Source organism: Dermacentor albipictus, unplaced genomic scaffold, assembly GCF_038994185.2.
Source record: "Dermacentor albipictus isolate Rhodes 1998 colony unplaced genomic scaffold, USDA_Dalb.pri_finalv2 scaffold_48, whole genome shotgun sequence".
Classification (NCBI taxonomy): domain Eukaryota; kingdom Metazoa; phylum Arthropoda; class Arachnida; order Ixodida; family Ixodidae; genus Dermacentor; species Dermacentor albipictus.
In genome coordinates, this window is record NW_027225602.1 from 570,482 (window position 1) to 586,383 (window position 15,902).

Consider the following 15,902-nt stretch of genomic DNA (forward strand, 5'->3'; position numbering starts at 1 on the left):
GCGTTTTAGGCGGCTGACCTGAACGACGTCATGGGAAGTCTGGATGAAGCGAGTAGTAGGTGTGACCGGAGACATATCGTAGGTTACGTAGGTTACCTGACAGAGGAGCCGGTAAGCGCCGGAGTAGCGGGATATCAGTTCTTCCGAGACGCCGAAATGGCGGGTGGGAGATCGAAGAGGGACAAGATCCCCGAGAATATAATCGGCGTCCCGGTGACTACTGTCGCAAATGCTTTTACTCTTGTTCTGAGAAGCACAAAGGCGACGGTGAGCAACTTGGCGCGTTTCTTGGGCTCGAGCAATGACATCGCTTGTATAAAGACACGGACTCTTGAGGGGTAGACAGTATTGTATTAAAAACCAATACTGAATCTCGGCCGCACAACAAATAAAACGGCGAGTAACGTGCAGTGTCGTGGCGTGATGAATTGTACGCTAATATGACAAACGGGCGAGCAGTAGCCCAGTCACGATGGTCATCAGAAACATATATGAAGAGCATGTCTGCTATTATTCGATGAAGCCGCTGCGTAAGACCATTGGTCTGCGGGTGACATGCATTAGTACATTTGTGCTTGGTAGAATAAGGACGTAATAAGGAATGTGACTCGAGCAGCTCGCGCAGCAATATATATATATATATATGTGTGTGTGTATGTGTGTGTGTGTGTATGTGTATGTGTGTACGTATGTGTGTGTGTATGCGTGTGTATGTATGTGTGTATGTGTGTGTATGTGTATGTGTGTATGTATATGTATGTGTGTATGTATGTGTGTGTATGTATGTGTATGTGTGTGTATGTGTGTATTTATGTGTGTATGTGTGAATGTGTATGAGTGTGCGTGTGTGTGTGTATGTATGTGTGTATGTGTGCATGTGTATGCGTGTGCGTGTGTGTGTGTGTGTCTGTGTGTGTGCATGTGCATGTTTGAAGAACTACGTAGAGTGGGAATAGACACGAAGAAATATACACCTTATTGACTCTCGTCTATAGACAGTCTAAAGACGAAGAATGAACAACAATAAAGAGAGACTGTATCGACTTTTTTCTATAGACTGTCTATAGACTGCGAGTAGACAAAAAGAAATAGAATTCTTATCGACATTCGTCTATAGAAAGTCTATAGACAAATAACAGGGAAAAATAAATAGAGGCTGTATAGACTTTCGTCTATATGTAGTGTATAGAGAGGAAGTAGACAAAAAAAGGAAGGAACACCGTATCAACTTTTTTCTATAGATTGTCTATAGACTGCGAATAGACAAAACGAAACAAAAATCTTATCGACTTTTGTCTATAGAAAGTCTATAGACAAATGATAGAGAAAAATAAATAGAGGCAGTATCGACTTTTGTCTATAGGTGTCTGTTGTGGGAAAGCAGACAAAAAAGAAACGAACACCATATCGACTTTTTTCTATACACCGTCTATAGACTGCGCATAGACAAAAAGAAATAGAAACTTTATCGACTTTTGTCTATAGACAGTCTATAGACTTTGTATCAACAAAAATCTAAATCTATAGACTATAGAATCTATAAAAAGGCAAGGTCGTCTATAAAAAGTCTATAGACTTTCTATAGACAGTCTAAAGCCATTTTTATAAGGGTTAGCAGCCCAACACCACACACACTAAGTAAGCACGGCGCGAATATAGAGTTTACTTGAATCTTATTTATATCCACAGAGGCAAGATTGAATGGCACTGCCTTTATACCATTATCACTTTCTGAAAGCGAAACCAACGCACAAAGAAAAAAATATATATTAGGAGCCATCCCACTCTGTGGAGATGGATCACCAGTTAAGCTGTAGCACATCAGACAGGATTAGACAAGGGGTCATGTATTTATTTTCACCATTTGGTAATGGTACTGACGATAGCCTTGTGGTTACTGTGATATATGCGGGTTGGCCCGGTTACAACCTTAGACAGAATCTTGGCCAAAGTAGAATCTATGCACGACCGTTGCTACTTAATTGAGTTACTTCGATTGGTCTAGCACTTCAAATCAAATTCTTGCTGCACAATCTCAGTGAACCATTTCTTTTCTGGTTTTGAAATGCCCACATTGAAGCCTCCAATGGTGATCACAAGGGGAGTGTCATCGCGGCTAACCAATGCAAAGTGCGTGGTCATGAACTTCTTAATACCACAGTGGGGTGTGCCTGAATATATATAGACAGTGGATATCATAAATCTGTCTTTCGTTTGTACAGCACACACAACTCCACAGTCGGTGCCCCTCTCCTCTTACGAGTTAGGGTTGTATGGTAGTATACATACAATAATAATATATGGGGTTTTACGTGCCAAAACCACTTTCTGATTATGAGGCACGCCGTAGTGGGGGACTCCGGAAATTTTGACCACCTGGGGTTCTTTAACGTGCACCTAAATCTAAGTACACGGGTGTTTTCGCATTTCGCCCCCATCGAAATGCGGCCGCCGTTGCCGGGATTCGATCCCGCGACCTCTTGCTCAGCAGCCTAACACCATAGCCACTGAGCAACCGCGGCGGGTGGTAGTATACATACATTTCCTCCTCTGCATATATGGCAATGCCTTCTGCGCGTGAAGCCACGTGCGATTCCAGCATACCCATCGACGGAAAACAATGCATCTTCATTATTATTATTATTATTATTATTATTATTATTATTATTATTATTATTATTATTATTATTATTATTATTATTATTATTAGTGGCGGAGCACTCGAACCCTGCTTCACCTCCGCCGCATGACAGTCCGATACTCCGCAACCTCCTGGATCGGCCGGCATTTTTGCTCCCTGACACGACAAATGCATTTCGGGCCAAAGGTACAAAGCTTCGCTGTGAACGCGCCTGCGCAGTTAGTACTGCCACCCTGTATTTTGTCTCGACGGCACTATCACCATCGGCACGGTCGCGCGAGGAGCTGCTAGCGGTTCGCGTTCGTTATCTCCCTTGCCTCTTGACGGCGATGACGCGCTAAATCTGCACCATCATTGCGTCGTGCATCCCTCCTTCGACCAAGCAAGTTTTCGGCGGCACACGTTCGCTTTTGTATTGACATTAAAGCTTTAAACTGCTCGATTTCGAGAGAAAAAAACGAATGTACATCGAAAGCGGACGGGCCGCAAGGAATGTACAGTACTCACGGAGCGATGCGATTGATCAGATTATCACAAAAGACTGGGCTCGGTCAGGTCGCCCTTATAAACGTTCTTTTTCAGCATCAGTTATGCTTTCAAATAGATTACTTCTAAAACATTTGTGCAATACAGACGCACGTTTAATAATTATTCGCTCAGCTAGATAATCTCGAGGACTGGCTCCAAGCTAATCATGTCCGTTAGCTGCCTAAGATCAATTATTGACAATTTAATTATCATACCTTCGTTTATTACGCAAACAACTAATCAACTTACGCCGTATCTAGAGGCTAGCAATTTCAACACTTGAATGATAACAATAATGTCAGCAAGATTTATATTGCTCTATTAAAGTTTGGCGCCGTTAAAAAATAACTGCCTTGATATTCATGGTGCAGTAGGCTTCTTAAAAGCAGGTGCGATTGCTTCGATGGGTCTTCTTGGCGCAATTCAACTTCATCAACTTAAGCACCTGTGCCCAACAGTGCACTTCTGCTTCTGCTCCTACGCTATACAAGAAACACTTCAGCGCTACGGTATATCACACAAGGCGTGCGAGAACATTGTGCGTGCTCCCGATTACTATATTAGCGTTGGTGGCATCAGGGTCGGTTTTGTGGCGTCATTAAGCTGCCGGGTGGATAGCAATGGATAATTTTTAGTACATTGTATGAAATAGAGTAGCGCGCACGTGTTGTGTTGGAACAAAAAGTACTGAAGTATTGGGGTGAGTTCCTTGCGGAATATATTTTAGGTGTCTATTGTGAACACATAAAGAAAGAAAATACCAGATTTTTTTTAGAATTAATGTTGACATAAGTATGCTAGTCAAGGGAAACCTGAGTTCCGACCATAGTGCCCGAGGTGGAAGCAGCCCCAAACCGCACGGCTACATTGGCACACGGTTTATTAAGGCGAATGGCTCAAGTGGGTCGTAGCAATTGCTCATACACCCCCCCCCCTCCCCCAATAAGCGGTGTCTAGTCCAGTGATACAAAGTAGAAGAGTGATACAAGAAAAGTAGAGGAATGGTACAAAAAATACCAGCAGCAATGGCTCCTTCCCGAAAAAAGAACGACATAATCAGGAATGGCTAATACCTTCGTAAGGAAGCAAAGATGCAGTGGCTGAATATGAATGAAGAAACCAAAGGAAAAAAAGAACGAAGGAAAGAAAGAAGGAACAAAAGAATGAAAGAGAGAACAAAGAAAGAAACGAAAAAAGAAAGACAAAGAGAAAGTAAAAAAAATTATGAGTCATTCCACTCCGTGAAGGTGGTTGACGAGCGAAGCTATTTAGCACATGACTTGGAGGTGACACATAATTTTGAACAAAATGTACAAACTCATTTATTGTCCTGAGGGTCGTCATTATTTCCCTCGAAACTGCAATCACATTCTTTGAGAATGTCAAATCGGTGCACGTACGCCGCTGGATGGACGGTTGGGCCAGATCAGTGTGGCATCGCAAGGGGTATGTCTGCAACACGGAACGAGTAAACCACTCCCTTTTCGATACCCACACATACACATTGAAATCACCGACAACAACAACAGAGATAGTGTCATCGCAGCTAATGCACGCAAAGTGAGTAGCCATGAAACTTACGGGACTATGAGCCATTGCATTTTTTGCTTGCTTACTGGGGTATGAGCCATTGATGATGACATTCTTCGACATGCTGCTTTGTATGTTGTATGCGTGATTAGAAAGAATTTGGGTACTGTTCGCTTGACTTTACTGAGGGCTCGTAGTCTCTGTCTTAGGGGGCTATGAGGCATTGCATTTTTTGTTTGATTGGGAGTATTCGTGCTGCTATACAGTTTTTTCATTGACACTTTTAACAGAATTATAATATTTGAGAAGTTGAATAATTAATTAGGGCTAGTTATTTAATTAGGCCAAATAAAAAATTTTATCTGAGTATCTCCAAGCGATGGCAAACAACGTTACCTTGAGTCTGTTCAGCTACGTTGTATTTGCATATTTTTAATGTTTCTCTCAAGTTACGTGGGACACCCTGTATATACGCATAGGTATATACAGTGCTTGATTATGCGTATGACTTGCTGTTGAATTGACACCATGTAATTATTCGTCCTTTCATTACAGATTATAGGTCCCGATTTCTCTGTGTAAACTTAAGGTCTAGGTTTGTCGCTGCCTTGCCACAAATATTCGCAAGTGTCTAAATCACATGCGTTGTCCGTTAGTCGCAGAATGTCGTCATCGTACATCCGTCCGGGGACCTTCTGTTGCGCGATTTGTCTATTACTCATGCAAGATAAATCAGACCCTAATTAACTGTTTTCCAGTCGACCCCCCCCCCTCCCGCCCCCGACAACAGTGCCACATTGAAGTGATCGCGCATCGCGACAACCTTGGAGAGGTCGGTTTTCACGCCTCCCATTTCCAGCCACCCTAAAGCTGTGACTTCGGCGTGGCGCCGCTAAGTGAGAGGGTGTGGGTTAGAATGCCAGCCGAGGCGAGCGCATTTCCACGGCAACGAAATGCAAGAAGTGTAGCGTACCGTGCATTGCGTGAAAGTTGAAAGAACGCCCAGGTAGGCAAAATTAATCGGGAGTCTGCGACTACGATGTGCCTGATAATTATATCGTCGTTTTTGCTCGTAAAACCGAAGGATTTATTATAATTCACTTTAAACAATCAATCTACTCGCGGCAAAGCACTCAACTCAAAATTCCTATATTTTCCGTCCCAACCCAGATTTAATCGGGTCCGCACTGCCCCATCTGTTACGAATTACGGAAAAACATTATCCAATGCTTTCCCTCAGAGAGTTGCTGTTAAGGTAAATAGCATTATTTGCCTTTATTCAGCCATTTCGAACATATCTGTCCGTCTGTCTGCCTGTAATCTTACGCCGACCCAGTGGCGGAAGTAGCCTACCTGCTTGGGCCCCTAGCTATGTGATCCTTTCATTCCTGATGACGCAAGGAAACCAAGCCTGATGCCACCAATGCTCAGAAATCTATTAGCGCAAATAATGCTCTCGCACACCTTTTTTGATGTACCATGGCGCGGAGGCGTTTCTTGTACAATGTAGGAGAAAACATTGTGAAAACAGAGGTGCACGGTTCTAAGTTCAACTTGAATTGCGTCAAGAAAACCTGTCCGAGTATTCGCACCTGCTTTATTAGGTGCCTGCTGCACCAACAATATACAGGCGGTCTTCTTTAACGGCACCAAATATTAAGGAATAGATCAATGTAAATCTTCCTGACATTATTGTTATCATTCGAGTGTTCAGATAGTAACCTCCGAATACGGATCAAGTTGAGCAGTCGTGTGCGCAATTTACGAATGTATGTTAATTACCATTTAAATAATTGATTTGGGTGGCTGAAGCAAATTAGCAGTCTGGAGCCTGTCTTCGACATATTGTAGTTGAGTGAATATATGCTTAATAATCATGCTTCTGTAAGAGCTATGAACAAATATTTTGTAATTAAGCGCTCTCTGAAAGCCTAACTGACGCGGAAAACGATCGTGGGTAGCATCGACCTGACCGGTTCCAGCCTTTCGAGATATTGCGATGAATGGCACGGCTCCGTGAGTCCTTGCGGCCAGGCGACTGTCGATATTTATTCACATCGTTTTTCAGAAGGCAAGCCGTTTGAAGTTTAAATGTCAATGTAGCAACGAACGTGCGCTGCCGAAAGCGTGCTTGGTCGCAGAAATGATGCACGATTGAATGATAGTGCAGATTCAGCACGTCATTGCTCTCAAGGCATTGCATGCCGCCAACGGAAGCAAGATAACGAAGTTGAACGGCTTGGCCGCTTCGTACGGGGCCGCGCCAGCCAAGGGCGGCAATACTGACGTCACAGGCGCATTTTTTTGTCGGTTTCGCTTTAACAAAGAGATAATGCTACAAATGCAGTGTCATTCGTTCTTGTCTCGAAGATTTAAACACGGGTTTTAATGCTCTCCACACCGCGTTTGTTTCCAAAAGTAGGTGTAAGCAGGAAAATGTTCACTCACACCCGAAAACACACAAACACCCTCGCACGCACACATACGCACTCTCTCTCCCTCGCACAAGCACACACTCTCTTCCTCACAAGCACTCGCACGCTCTCTCCATCGCACGCACATATATCCATGCGTGCACAAACACGCACTTTTGTCCGCAGGCATGCATGCTGAAAGACGAATACGCACGGTCGCACGCGTGCACATTCACACGCCGCCATGCATGCGCCGCAAGCACGCAAGCGCACGCACACATGCACTAACACGCAGATCCAGGCATGCACACACACCGCGAACACTCACACATGCTTACACGTACTCGCATGCATGAATTTGCAAATATGGAGGCACTAGCACGCACACACACTCTCCCCTTGCACGCACACACACGCAGTCTCTCTCTCCCTCGCGCATACACACGCTCTTTCTCCCTCGCACACAAACACACTTTCGGTCTCCCCCGCACACAAACGCGCTCTCCCTCACACCCACGTACTCTCTCTCCATCCGTCATATGCACGCACGCACGCACGCACACACACACACACACTATACGCACGCACAGCCATCCACACAAACACGCACACATTTATTCGCAATCGTGCATGCTGACATTCGAAAACCCGTTGGCACGCGTACACGTTCACACGCGGCCACGCATGCACCGTAAGCGCGCGCACATGCGCACGCACACACACTGCGAACGCTCACATACGCTGCGAACGCTCACACACGCATACACGCACTCGCGCGCATGCAAACGCAAATACAGAGGCACACGCCCGCACACTCATACACAGAGCGAACATGCGCATAGAACCATACCCAGGCACGCTCAAGACATGCACATGCATAACCACTCTGCACCATCTCGGCTGCTTCTCAAAAGCCTGCACGTGCCAACAGGCTGCATAACACTCCCTCTACCAATACCTTCTCAATGCCAACTGTAATAAAGCGCTTTATGGTTTAAACTTGGCGCTTTTTCAAGCCAATGTGCCCTCTGGCGGGAGGGTGCAAAACTATTTTCTCCTGTCGTTGGACTTCACCGCCCCTGTCTGACTTTTTTTAACTGCTTTAACGTACCACCAATGTTCCGACTAAGTGCCAAAATGCATATGTTGCTAGAAGCGACTACCCTCTTGTTGAAGTCATTTGAAACTTTTTGACCCTCGCCCTATATTCTGAAATATAAATTCAAAAATAAAATTTCCCATTGAGTTACACTTGTGCGTTGCTGTGAAGTTCCGAAGGAGAATGTCCAGAATTCCTGGACATGCCCGATGTTCACGGTGCTACAAATTTACGGTCGGTGAAGAAATAACGTTATTAGGACAAGTTATTTACGCGAGTTGGCCCGCGTTTATAGCGAGAATGCCGAGAAAAGCTCTGAAGGACGGATCTTACCGCTCTTGCTGCTTTGCGCTGCCCCCCGCCATAGAACAGTAACCACTTCAGCCTGTTGCCCTGTCTTCACTCGTCGCTTAAAATTTTCGCGTCAACACACGGCGTTCAATTTTACTTGCTTGTTGACGGGTGTGCTGCCCTCAGTAGTGGCGCGCCAGAGGGACATACTCTGCGCCACGCAAGTTCACATCGTATTTAATTTTGGTAGCGGATCGTCATATTTTTATAATTTAGTCGACTTAAGCCAATTCTGACGAAGGACAAGGCAAATCAACAGTTATTCAAGATTTTAAAGAATATAATACGATGAGTGAGACAGAGAAATATGGCGAATCAGGTACTGGTGCACAGAGGCACACAGTGGCATCATGTGAGAGGTGTGTCATTTGTCGGTCTCTGCGATGTCTGCACAGAGTGCGATGCAGCTCCGCTGCCCCACTCCCATTCAGTGAGTCTTTATGCTTCATTTGCATTCTTAAGATCATGTTATGGAGACACATACCTCCTTGCTCACAATGTTAAAAAAGCCACTGACTTCTGCGGCGTTGAAGTACGCACTTGTTTGCAGTGCGCAAGAACCCTGCTACAACAAAAGAAAGCTGAAATGTTTTCACATAAAGGCATCCTGGGATATGTAAACAGCTGCAGTGAGCGTGTTTTACTTGACTGACGTCCGAGACGAGGACGATATGGCGTAGGCTACATGCATAGTGTACGATGACTTAACAACCACCTAGAATGGCGTGTTAGTTTACAACGACTCACCGCAGTTTACGGTGCCTCATTCGGCTTCAGTAATCCTCGCCAATATTGCAGGTTCGATATTTGTGCACGGGCCTGTGTACTTACATTCTGTAACAAAGATAATGATGGCTCCCAACTCCACCTGCGTGAGTACCCGTCTTGTCACATCTTAAACGCATTCTTTGCAGTTCTCGTACCCCTCATTCAAGTACGTTCGCGTTTTCGATAGAGTACGTCGACTGCTTGCGCCGAAGAAGAGTCAGCGCACTCCTTCGGGAAGTAAGAGAACTTTATAATACCAACCTAAATATTATGCACTCTTGCTTTCAAAAAAGGGATTGCCAGCACTTCCTTTTTTGTTGGAGCCTGGGATTGATGCCTTTGTACTTTGCTACAACACACTCTGATCACATCAGTGCTGCTTTAGCACTGGCGAGGTATTGAAATACCCATCCCTTTCCCCCTTCCTTACTAGCGCGTTTTGTTACTGCAAAGCAAACTCTGCAGAATCTTTGAGAAAAGTTGTTTTGCCATTAAGTGGGGGGGGGGGGGGGAGGACGTGTGAGGCCAGAAATGGATTACGTCATACAACGACGGGGATAGCTTTAATTTTCAGTTGGTAAAAAAGGGCAAAACCACTCCTTTCCTTGTTGCCCTCCACGAGTTTCGGGCAGAGCCAGTGTCACTGGTACACCAGCCTATCGAGTTCAGAAGACCTGGTCACACCTTCAACGCATTCTATATTTTTGGCAGACTAAACGTTAAGTGCGCATTCTGTATTCCTGAGATGCGTGTCGATTCGCAAACGAACAATGTGAAGTAATAACACACGTTCCTTAATTTTTTTCGGACTCGTTTAAACTGATGAATGTCGACCGCGTATATGTGACGTTTATCTTAAATGTCATGAAGTAGCCTGATTCGTCGGCCTAACTTTCATAAAATAAATCAGCGCTAGCCGACACCCCAGTTTTACACAGTATATTAACAGTACGTAAACTTATTTTCAAACACTGTCATGGAAATACAAGCTCGGTGGGAATCCCCTTTCATGCTGTTAAGTATTCCCGGTTTGTGGCCCTATGTCAGTAATGGTGTTTCCAAGACTTGCCACCTGTGTGTTGTGGGATGGCGCCTCGTGGACGCCTCGCGCACTAGGCTGTCCAAGTTATCTCTGTCCGCCCATATGAACCACAATCATGCGAGAATGTATAAGCACAAACCTCGCGTGCCTCTGTAGCTGTTGTGTGGCCAGCTGTGTGAAACTCACGGTATTTGAGCAAAAGCTGTTATGCCTATCGTGTATTTATTCTGTCCTGCGTCACGCTACAGACCGGAAATGGCTGACACGCACGGTACTTACGAAGAGGGAATCCAGGCGTCCTGTACATCTTCATTTCACCGTATACATACGATTCTTCATTATATGTTTCTCCACGTTTGCTTTGTATTCGTAACTATGTAACTTTGTAACTATGTATTTCACTTGGTGTCTTCCACGAAGCTTCCAAAATGTGAGTAATACGCAAGATCGTTATCTGTAGTTAACCAAGGCGATTATTCATCTGGAGTTACGGAAGCTGAAGTAAAAAATAAATATGCGGATCCCACACACTGTTGGAATCGATGTAAGCGAAGCTTTCTGGGCTATTTGCTTTGACTCACGATAATTGGCGGCGATGTTGACGGCCAATGTTTAATTTATACCACCTTTAATCCAAAGAAATTAAGCTCGTGACGGGCTGCGAATTGTTAACAGGAGAGCCCTATCATCAGTTATGTGGTTAGGATGCTTGTTCTCTATTGAAGCAAATGCTGTGATGTATGTTGTATTCGTGATACCAAAGAATATATGCAGTTTTCGCTTGAATTGTTAAAGGCTTTTTTTTGTGAAGCTAACAGCTTCGCTGCAAGATTGCCCGAGCTCTAAAGCGTTACCCGCCCGTGACCTTGTGGCGTAGTATGATGCTACCGTGCGAGATAGGTAAGAGTGACAAAAAGTGACGCCTCAGCCTATCTAAACCAAGAAAAGTCATGTGGCAATAGCAAGTAAGACAACAATAATAACGCCAGTATTTCCTAATCAGTCATCGAACGCACACGGCTCTCTGTAGCTCAAAATGATGATCAGATGTCAGTGATTCTCCACACGACTAGACGAGCAATTGTTTCTTCCCAATGTCATGTTGAAAAATTTATAATCCGCATTTGAAATCCTTTACGAAAAGCAAGGAGCGAACACTTTTGTCAGCCCATTGGAACCAGAGGTTGATACCTCATTTATCCCTCCACATTTATAACTGCGCAGTCAGATTAAAAAATCCCCGTTCGGCATAGAGAGGAAAGAGTCCAATGGCAGAACGGACCTCAATTACATTCGTAGATTGCCATAATGTCGCAAGAATTAATGAACTTGTCATGGAGATTCGTCTCACCTTCTATCAATCACTTCGCAGCAGGGCCTTTCAGGATGATCGAAACTGCGACTCGACAAAAAACTGGCCAACTGGCGTCAGTAGCCAAAGCGCGCACAACTAACTCAGCTGGGACGCGATCGCTAAATGGGATTTGCACAAAGCGTGCCGTGTGCACGTTGCCGCAGGTGTTATCCTTCACGGTGCGGTGCACTCGCGTCAAGCAAGAGCGGCGGTAACAGGGCGAGTGCGAGAGGTAGTGGGTGTGCGCGCGTTTCAGCCGCGATGACGTTCCTATTACAGAGTGTTCAGTGACTACTGCGACAGACTATGGCTGCATGGTTCGCCGAGTGCGATGTGTCGCCCGACTTCTCTGTGCGCCGATTGCACGTGCCGGTCTGTCTGAGTGCCTGCATGCACGTTCATGCTAGTGAGTAATAGGCGTGTCCCTTATGGCTTGTGTGCACGTGGCTCTACTTTCGGACAGTGTTTTGCACGCCGTAGAGCGCAAATGTGTCAACAAGATTCCTGCTGATAAAGAAAGGTCACTAGAGGACATAAAAAATTAGGAGGAGGAGGATGAAATAAAGAGAGAAGGCAGGGATGTTAACGAGAAATGCGTCTGTTTGGCTATCCTACTCTGGGGGACGGGAAAGAGTTAATAGAAAGACGAGATGGAGAAAGGGAGGGGGAGGAAAGCCGCGGTGAGCTTGAGCACGCACGCAGAGGGCCTTATCAAGTCAAAGGCGTTCACATAGGTCAGTCGCCGTCAAGAAAGACAAAAGTGCCTTCACAGCTTTGTGGGCGCACGAGCGATGGGGACGGTCTTCGAGTAGCACCTGCGCCAACAACGGCCGATCGCCCAGTCGTCGCAATGTGATAGATTATCTTTGTCTTTCCGAATGAAATCGATGACAGTGGCACAATAAATGCTCGATGTTTTCTTCGCCGCTGCAGACGTCACACGCAGCACTGTCGGTAATTCTAATCAAAGTAGGGTATGCTTTCGTGAAAGTCACTCCCAACCACAGCCGGTATAGAACCGTACCTCATGTCAGGGAAGCCCGGCTGGATGTCGGAGTTGGAGCGAAGGGTTCAGTTCCTGCAACCTGGTGCGCCTTATGTTTGGTGTGTTCCATTATGTTAATGAGATCTTGCGTGCGAGTTGACGAAGCTGCCTTGCAGCGCCTGTCTTGCAAAGAGGAATGGGAACGCTGTGTTATTCATGACGTTACTCTCGGGCACCTTTGTCTGCTTGATCCTTTCTACTGATCCCGCAATGGCCAGGTAGCCACTGGAAAGTAATTTCGTGGTCTTTCTGCATTGCTTTACAACTGACTTAACTACCCAGTGGAATGGTGACACGCTGCACGCGGTGCAATCGTCATCTATATGGAGAACAGCTAATGATCTACAATAAATCGTCTCCTTACACCGTTTTGAAGTGAAAAGGCGTAGCGAGGAGCAAGTGTTTTCAGCCATTCTACCTGACCCTGTATATTGCTCCTTCTTTAAGAAACGATATATCGGTGAAATGGGACATTCAATGAACGTCAGGTTAAACGGACATCGCGTGTACACAGCTAAAAAGCTTCCCAAAGCCGTCGCCTAGCATTTCAACCAACCAGGTCATAACTTTGATGAACTTAAACTCTACCTCTTACACTCAAACTACCGTTCTGAACGAGAAAGAAAATACAGAGAGTCATACCTCATCCATCAGTTCAAGACATTGCAACCAATAGCTACGAACGTTTCAAATGGAGCTTCAGCATCTATTCGCAATGCTAGATTTCAAGCTATCGGCAGCAATACTTAGTTATTTTCATTTATTTGCTTAAATAGTGTTATTTTCCTTTCTTTGTGCATTTATTCCATTTCTGTAATTATTTTCACAAGCCCCGTTTTCTGCCGCTCCTTTTATTCTCTCTTTCAGGGACGGTAGGCCACTGACCTCCAACACACCAGATAATATGGGGCTGCTGCTCACACGGCCGTGTCACCGACCTTTGGCTCCCGCTTTTACCTTGCTCTCGTTTATCTCACCGTCTTGTATTTCCGTCTCGCGCATTCCCCGTGTTTTCGGTATGTTAAGGAGGCTTAGACAAAACTATCTAACTCTTCATTCTATCGAACACTAACTTACAATCCTACTCAATATTTTCAGCTTGAGATCAAGGACAGGATCACAAAACTTGTAAAGGATAAGTAGATAGAAACAGCAAATCAGCAACTCTTTCATACCGCTTAGTCCCATTGTTTGAAGATTTTATCTCCTATCAAAAATTCATAAAGAAGATAGGCAAGGGCAACCCATTGTTTCTGGTGTAGGCACTGTCACTGAAAACATATCGCGCTACATCGGCAGCCTAATTAAGCCAATACCAAGTACAGTTTCGTCTTTTATAAAATATACCAACAATTTTCTTTCTCACATCACGGATTTAGAAGCACCCTGTGGATGCTTACTTGTTACGTTTGACGTTCGTTCTCTGTACACAAATATACATCGGATAAAGGCGCTGCTATGAGCATATGAAGACTCGACAGTCATAAGCTTGTTGATCGTTCTACGTTACGGACACACCTTATGTTTATTTTCAAGCTAAAAAGTTTGAATTTAATGAAGTTCATTACGTGCAAGTAAGCCGAATGGCAATGAGAACGAGAATTCGTATTAACTACACCAATATTTTTATGGCTGTACGAGAGGAAAAAATTTTCGCGTCTCTCAGCTTGAAGCAACTCTACTATAACCACTGTATTGATGACTTCTTCATGATTTGGCGTAATGGAGAAACGCTCTCTCAAAATTAATAAATGATTTCAATTGTGCTCATCCCGCCATTTATTTTTTCTTACCACTGCTCACAGGACAGTGTTATCTTTCTGGATCTTAACCATCTCATTGTCTGGGGGTAAAAGAGCAACGAAGCTTTACAGGAAGCGAACGGCCACCCACCGGTATTTACATTTATATAGTAGTCACGTCAAACACTATAATACGGACATTCCGTACAGCTAAGCACACAGCTTTAATCGTCTGCGTTTGAACAAAAAGGATTTCAATGCTAATTCTGTGGAAATGAATCGGCAGGGCAATCATCCACGCCGTGTCGGTCAATGGACAAGGGCCCGTATCGGACAATAGGGAAACGCGCTTTTTCATATAACGGTAGGTTTGGCAATATGGGCAAAGGACGGAATTCACCCTGCTTATCGCTTGTTCGCTTTGTTTGTTCCTTAATTTGATAACATTGCAGATGCTTCCTAAAGCACGTGTCGGCTATGTTCATGGTGTCATGCTAAAGCCAAAAACGCCAGTATCTTCAAAATAACGAGAGAGAGAAAACTTTATTTCGATAGGGCACAGAGAGGGGTTGACTCCCGTGCTAGGTGGAACCAGGGACCCAGGGGCGGTGGCAACACTTTCGGTTCTGGCTATCAGCTTTCGCTGATCCTCCAGTGCCGAGCTGGTCAGTGCCATCTCCCACTGCTCGTGCGCTGCGTTTCAGTTGGGCGGGTTACAGGGAATTTTTTTGCAGGCCCATATGGTATGATATGTGGCAGCTCGCTCTGTACAGAAAGGGCAAAGGGGGTGATAAAGGGTGAGGTACATCGTGTGGAGGAGCGAGAGGTGGGAATATGTGTTGGTCTGGAATTTCACCCATGCCATGACTTCAGCTCTTGCGAGGGATGAATGTGATGGCGGCAACATTCTTCTCGACAGGCGGTATTGACGAAGTAGTTTGTTCTATGTTCTTTTGAGATACTACACTTACTGTGAAATACTGCAGAACAATAAAGAAAAGACAGCTTTGTGTCGTGAGGATTATAATTTCAGTGCGAATCGGTGACATATGGCAGGAAGCGAGGGAGTATATGGCCACCTTTGTCAATGCACAATGAGAGCATTGTCCGCATGGATTGATTATGAAGAATTGTTTGAATAACTTCCTGCTTTTGATGAGGCCGCGACTTCACAGGGGAAGTGAAACGGCGATTTATTCGCCTGCTTCCTTCATGAAGCAAAGCAAGTTTTACCCAAATTGGCTGTCGGTAGTGTCGACAGGAAATGGATATATATATAGACAGACTGCAAAGCCAGCGACTTCACTTCCAAGTGCTGCGTGAAGAACTATAGCATTTAAGGCTACTTTTGATCTGCTGATAAAATGTATAATGAACGAGAACACGAA

At 44.9% G+C, this 15,902-nt stretch overlaps 1 protein-coding gene across 4 annotated transcripts in view; it reads right to left on the bottom strand.

The window, feature by feature from the left end:
• LOC135908258 (cysteine/serine-rich nuclear protein 1-like) overlaps positions 1-11,934 on the bottom strand; it is a 108,090-nt gene extending 96,156 nt beyond the window's left edge. For all 4 annotated transcript variants that reach the window (XR_011510150.1, XR_011510151.1, XR_011510149.1 and 1 more), the window contains exon 1: positions 11,725-11,934. The gene's annotated coding sequence lies outside the window, so the exon portion shown is untranslated. The remainder of the gene's footprint in view (positions 1-11,724) is intronic.
• Between the last annotated feature and the right edge of the window lie 3,968 nt (positions 11,935-15,902).